Source organism: Melitaea cinxia, chromosome 6 (genome assembly GCF_905220565.1).
Source record: "Melitaea cinxia chromosome 6, ilMelCinx1.1, whole genome shotgun sequence".
Taxonomy (NCBI): Eukaryota; Metazoa; Arthropoda; class Insecta; order Lepidoptera; family Nymphalidae; genus Melitaea; species Melitaea cinxia.
This window is the reverse complement of record NC_059399.1, coordinates 16,782,830-16,790,552: the sequence shown is the minus strand read 5'-3', so window position 1 is coordinate 16,790,552 and position 7,723 is coordinate 16,782,830.

The window sequence follows — 7,723 nt, the reverse complement described above, 5'->3', positions numbered from 1 at the left end:
TGCGGCAAGGTTATACAATTTTCATTATTATGATCGCGACCACATTGAGCATCTTGGAATAAGGACTCACGACGTCTCTTATCCTGTTCTAAATTCTTTAATTCATTTTGTTCTTCAATGATATTTTTTGCCATCGCGGTACATAATATGAAATCTTGCTCAATGCGTTCACGCTCATCGAGCTCTTCGTCTAAATTGTCAGCATTTATTAGTTCAATTTGAGTTTGCAGCTCATCATATTTAGCGGATAGATTCTCAAAGCGACTGAGCTTCAGTGAAAGCACAGCGACTTCGATACCCGTCAGTTGAGATTGCCTTGTAATCTTGTCTAAATAGTTTTTGAATTTAGTAATTTGTCCTTTTATAGAACTGCGCTTTACAATTAAAACCTTTATCCCGGATTCTTTGTTCATAGTTGATACTGAAGGTTCGGACATTGTGAAAAATATAGATAGAAAATATTTTTTGTAATTATTGAAAATAGAAAACTGTATGAACTAGAATAATAGTAAAATTATTTGTATATGAATATGAATAATACTAAAGTTATTTGAATATGAACTGGATTAATACTAAAGTTGTTTGAATATGAACTGGATTAATACTAAAGTTATTTGAATTTGAATATGAATATGAACTAGAATAATATAAACTACTATTGAATTTAAGTTAATTAATTACAAGACACCTCAAAAAGAAAGAAAATAAAATAAAATGATGCAAATGTCTTAGCTGAAGCTCCTCAATCGACGACACATAGAAGACCGGCGCGGAGCGGCAAGACAAGATGGCCGAAGCCCCAACCACGTGGTGCGCCTCACGTACAGCAACGCTGAAATAGTCGGCCGAATCGTCTAAGCATCGCACAGTAAATAGGATTGAGGCTCAATATTGCCTTTAGAATTGAATTAATTTTGAAATGAATTGAATCAATTTTTGAAATGAATTGAATTATGTTGTTAAGTTAATGTTGTATCAAGTAAGGAAATTTAAAAAAAAATTAAATGTAATTAATTTGAATTAAGTACTGAATAAACATTTGTATTATCGTAGTTGTATAAAAAATTTGATGCTGTTGACTCGAAATCTAATATAATAAAATATTAAGTTTAATTTGTATTAAGTAATGGAATTTAAAAAAAGTTAAATGTAATTAAATTGAATGAAGTATTGAATAAACATTTGTAATAATGTATGGAAAACATTTGGATTAGGTGTGACACACCTTGAAGTAAAGAAATAAAAATCTGAAGCGGTTAAACTAGTAATATAAAACATTAAATTTAATTTAAAGTAAATTTGGAAAATAATATGCAAGTAAATTAAAAACTACTGTTATAAAATATTAAATTTAATGTCTTAATGAAAGAAATTTGGAATAAGAAGTTATTGTGAAATATTAATTTTAATGCATTGATGAAAGAAATTTAAAGGTTAAGTCGAAAAATATTATTGTAAATTTGTATTAAATGAAGAAATTCGAACAAGAAAATTGAATATAAGAACACATGTTTGTTTAATGTAGTACGGCAATTAAGAAATTAAACCAAAAATCATTGTAAATTTGCAATAGCAGAATGCTAATTTTGAAATATAAATGGAAATAGGAAAAAAGGAAATATAAATTTAGGAGATTAGGATGGATTAGGATTTAGGATTGGTAATCATGATTGTTAAAAATAAGGAAAAATAATTTGGAAAAAGGTTAGGATCGATTAGGATTGATTAGGATTGGGGATCACGGTTTGGATGAATGTAGGGCACTTATCTTATCATGGTTGCGAGGTGAGGCTTGAACCGCGTCACTGCTCGGCACAAGATGTCGGCCATGTGTTCCGGTGATCCTGGATTGATTTTGAAGTCCCTGTTCGGGCGCCAAATGTTTCGTTGTATTGCTTGTTGCTTGTATTTTATTGAGTTGTTGTTTTGAAGAGTTGGAGAAAATGAAAGATGGAAGAGAATAGATTACTGTATTACAAATTACATTGTTTAGCAAACACTTCTTACGACGAGAAGAAATATGGGAAAAGAGGGTTTAAATGTCAAATCACTGTCTTATATACCCAACGTTCTGTCACATCACTGATTGTCTATTGCACTCACAGTTTATATAAATACTTCACACCGATGACCGATAAATTAAGTATGGATCACACGATGTGAATCGTTATAGAGTTGCACCGCAATGAAAATGTGAGACGTTCCTTAACAGTATCATTTCACTAAAACATAAGTGTTGATTATGACGTAATTTCTTCAATATTAATTATTTGTCTTACAAACGCCTGAACTAGAAACATAATAAAAATACTAACAAACTTCTCTAAGTGGAAGTCAAACAGGTGACTAAAAGGAATACCAGAACGACCGCGTCAGATCGCAACTTTCATACTAATTGAATTAAAATTGATCTTGAAATCATTATGCTACAGGTAGATTCACATTTAGTCAGTTACTAGCGCTAGTAGTGATTCTCTGAAACTTACACAATTTTTTTTAAAATTTAAACGATACATTATTAGAATATCTGACTCCTCGTAAGAGTTACTATAATAGTATAAATAGATTTAGAAGACAATTTGACTCATGACAATGTCGTTCATATGCAATGTGCTTTGAAATATAAAATAACTCAAATAATACTTATGACGTTTCCTACGATTGGCTGACGATAAGAAAAAAAAAACTTGAAGTAACTAGCCAGTGCTAGCGTCAGTACTTATATCAATGCAAATCAACTTTTTGACTTAAAAACTTTACTAACAAAGTTTGGAACTGTCGGCGTCAATTTACCTTCCAGATATAACTTAAAAGTTGGTTATATCGGGCGATCTTTGACAGTGACCCCATTTACAAATTTTAAGTCGTAATTTATTGATGAAACTTACATTTCTACATCTATACAAATAAATAAAATTGGAGTTTCTGTTTTTAATATTAAAACAACCACTTTTTACTAAATTCATAGGTATGTACACGGTACATACACACAAAATAACATTTTTTACTATTTTTGTCTGTCTGTCTGTCTCTCTGTTTGTCTTTTTTTTTTCCAGCTAATCTCTAAAACGGCTGGACCGATTTTGGTGGGACTTTCACTGGCAGATAGCTGATGTAATAAGGAGTAACTTAGGCTACTATTATTTTAGTTTTATTTTATTTTATTTTATAGCTTTGCGAACTAAACTATTTTGTTAAATTCCACGCGGAGGAAGTTGCGGGCGCAGCTAGTATATATATATATATATATAAATATACTAGCTGCGCCCGCATTTTTTTTTATCGTTACAACTTCTGGGGGGAATTGAACAACGTATCATTTTAAGCTGTAATCCTACTACAAAATCAGAATGAGTAGCCTCGTTCTGATTTTACCTATCATTAAAACTTTGACCCATTACTGGTTACACGTGTTCATTAAAGAAAAAAAAAAGACTTCCTCAGTAAATGGGCTATCCAAGACAAAAACATTTTTTTTTTACAATTCGAACGCGTTTAAAAAAGCAAACAAACTTTTCAGCTTTATAATATTAGTAAAGATGAGACTTTATTCACGGAAGTTTTACGTTTCGAATACTAAAACTAAATTTCAAACGGAGAATTAATGTCGCTGCAACGGTTCTCTACGTGAATAATTTGTAAATTCAAAGCACTAAATTACCAAAGGAGCTAACAAAGTTGAACACCATCCGCAATAACTTAAACTAGTGACAACTAGAACTTACTGGCGCTAACTGTCCTCTAACCGTGATGTGTATATTAAGAGTGCATTCAAGCTACGACAAATGTAGAGCCAAAATCATACTATAGTACTCAAGCGCCAATGTATATATGTAAACTAGCTGAACCCGCAAACGTTGTTTTTCAATATATGTTATTAACCCCCTTAACTTAATCCCTTCCTCCTTGTAACTTAGGGGTATGAAAAATAAATGTTGGCCGATTCTCAGACCTACCCGATATGTACACAAAATTTCATAAAAATCGGCTCAGCCGTTTCGGAGGAGTATGGTAACTAACATTGTGACACGAGATTTTTATATACAAGACTAGCTGACCCCGCAAACGTTGTTTTGTCATATATTTTATTAAACTTCTCAATCCCCCACCCCCATAACTTAGGGGTATGAAAAATAGATGTTGTTCGATTCTCAGACCTACCCGATATGCACACAAAATTTCATGAGAATCGGTCAAGCCGTTTCGGAGGAGTTTAACTACAAATAACGCGACACGAGAATTTTATATATTAGATTATAATTATTTATTAAGTACACGTACTCGTAAATATTTTTCAAGACATGAAAGCCACAGTTAAATACTGCAATTTTTCTTCTATTAATGTGGAAAATGTACTGAGATGAAGATGAGATTAGATGTTGTTAATCCGCTTTTCATTTAATAACATAGCTCATGGTTTTCTTGCTACATGTTTTAACATAAAGTAGGTAAAAAATAATGCAATAACCCCGCGGCAATGACAGCGACACTTAACAGAGCTTCAGAAGTTTTGGATGAGTGTCTTTCCAAACTGGACTTGTATTAAAATCTTAAACGTAATCAAATTAAAAAAAAAACCACTAATAATATATCAACGTCTAATTTATCGATTTCAATTTTAATTTGTTATTCATAATCGCAGCGTCTTCGGTGTGACAAAACCAGCCCAGCGGTCACCAATCCGTCTGCCCAGCGTAGTGACTATGGGAAAAAACACGAGTTTACGCCATTTTTGGCACGAACTTGTGGAGGCCTATGTCCAGCAGTGGACTGTGATAGGCTGAAACGATTCATAATCATACATTAGAAAAGCTTGAAAACTCACGTCAATATTGTATAGGTAGGTTTTGAAACGCCATTTTATGAACTGTAATTGTATTAGATAAATTGCTTATGTTTATTGTGAAATCATTTATCGCTTTAAATTTTTGTAACTTCTTGCTTGAAATTTAGAATAACTATATCATCATAATGAAACCACTTTTTTTGGATCTTATCGCGGCTTATTAAGTTTTTTAAATGCCCGACGCTTCGGATACAGCAACCATGGTCACGGGAGGAAGTTCGAAAAAATTGTTTCATTATAATGACTGAAATTCGCGTAATCATTAGAAAATAACTATATCATTAAATAATTTTGAATCAAATAATAGCATAAGCTGTTAAATTAAAACCGTTTGTGAGTCTAATGTGTACACGAGTATCATAGAATCATATTATACATATATATCTAAGAATTTCCTTTACATCACTTCCTTGCCCTCGTCTAACTTAATGTAAGGTTGGCACAATACGGTCCCTTCTTTTACTCTCTTATATCAGCTGTCATCACAGTTGTTTCGCCTTACCCTTGTCATCTACAACCTTAACCTAGTTACATTTAAACTTAATATTAATACTAAAAAAAGCTGTTTCCTATTCTTTATATTAAACGTAATGCGTGTTATGTTTGTATTAGACGTTTCCTCATAGACAACGGTTGTAGATTCGAAGTTTTTGATAAAAATATTTATATTTGTCAAATATTTGATTATGGTCTTTTGTATGTAGGTCCTTTGGAATCTCCCGTAAAACTGCGCTTATCGTTACCACAGCTTGAACTAAATTGAATCAGACTTAAGATAATCGTATCTCACTGATACGAAAATATCATCTTCATCATAAGACAAGGATTGAATGTAACCGACTACGTTATACAACAGCAGAGTGATACATAGTTTCCCTACCATAATTTTAATGATGTTGTTGGGTTTCCCAATATTGGTCCTCCAATATTCCTTCGTGACGATGCGTTGGCGTGGTAACAGCACTAGCTGTTGCGCTGGCGGTCGTGGGTATCGTGGTCTGGGCATTTATGTGTGTGTATCCTGCGTGTTTTTGGATCCCCGTCACACGAGAAAATTCTACTTTTGGCCGCTGAATGTGAAGCGTTTACTTATTTATTTATATAAAGAGATATCCATTTGTCTAACAGTTTCAGCGCACAAACTATTTCAGATGCAGATTGAGAACATGTATTAAAATAATCTCACAAAGACAAATAGTCTCCAATAATCTTCACTCGACGAGGACATCGTAAATTTCGTGACCATAAAATTTCGGTGACGATAAATTTTCAATTCTACGTCGGTCTTTATTCAACGGATCAGAATATTACATTGAGTAATGGCGGTTACAAATGAACAAGAGAACTGATACGGATGGGGAGGAGGTTAGAGGTCGAGGTCTGGTTCATTAGTTGTACCAAGGAATCTTGTGTCGTGATAGCGATTTTTTGGTCTTGGGCCATTGTTGTAAATTTGATTTACATCTGTTACAACATTTGTAAAAATTTATAGATTTTTTTTTAGGGAAATTAGCTGATTATTCAAACTTTGCGTTTATTATCATACGCGAAACAACATAGTATCAGGTAGTTGATAGTCTAAATTATGTAATTATTCACTTTTAACAACATTAATAAAAACAAACAATGATAAAATACTTCATTTATTGTGATTTCTGAGTAATTCGTGATGATATATTCCAATGTATTATGAAAACAACCTTAGTACTCCCTCAAGTAAATAAAAGTTAAATAATAGTACGGCTTATGGAAAAAATATCCCGTTTTGTTTTTCGATTCGAAGTTTTAAACACACGATAGAAACCTCGAAGATGGAGAAAACAATGTTACAAATGACGCACAAACTCTCTTCCTACAAAATATATTGTGATCGATGAACTCTATGTTTTTAGAACAATCTTTCTCTTTGTTGTTTGAAATGTTAGTGAAATCTTGGTGGGGACATAATATATCCTATATAGTGCGAATGGGGAAGTACCTCAACTAGACAGAACACACACACGCACACACACAGACTTCAGCCTATCGCAGTCCACCACTGAACATAGGCCTCCACAAGTTCATGCCAAAAATGGCGTGAACTCGTGTGTTTTGCCCATAGTCACCACGCTGGGCAGGCGGATTGGTGACTGCAGGGCTGGCTTTGTCGCACCGAAGACGCCGCTGCCTGTCTTCGGCCTGTTCGGCTTTTTAAGTTTCAAGGCGGTAGTGGAACTGTGTTATCGCTTAGTTGCCTCTTACGACACCCACGGGAAGAGAGGGGTTTTTTTTTATGTCACTAGGTGGGCAAACAAGCGTACGGCTCACCTGAAGGTAAGCGATTACCGCAGCTTATAGACACCTGCAACACCAGAAACAATGTTTCTGTTGTTATAGGTGTCTATCGCATACGGTAATCGCTTACCATCAGGTGTGCCATACGGTTAGTTTCTGACCTAGTTCTATAACAAAATATTATTTATTGACTAGCCCGTTGCCTCAATTTGCAATGACTCTAATTTCGGCTCCGCGCGTTGTGTTATTTATAATTTTATATGCAAATTCATAGAAAAAATATATCTATATAAACCGGCTGATATCTATAACGCAAGCATTAAGTTAATTATCCTAATAACAGCAGCTGTATATGTGCTTTAAATAAATTTATTTATTTTTTAGTTTTTTTTTTTTTAAGACAAGTTTGGTTTGATAGACAGACTTTATTTCTGTTATTGTATTAACATACGTAGATACAAGTAAGTTCAAAAGTAGACGATTAAGATTTATTGCCTTTGTTTAAGCTGACGGCCGCCTGATGTAGCAATATTTTTTTTATTCACATAAGCGTATTACAGTACATAAATATTCTTAATAAATGATAAGACATATTTGCGATCT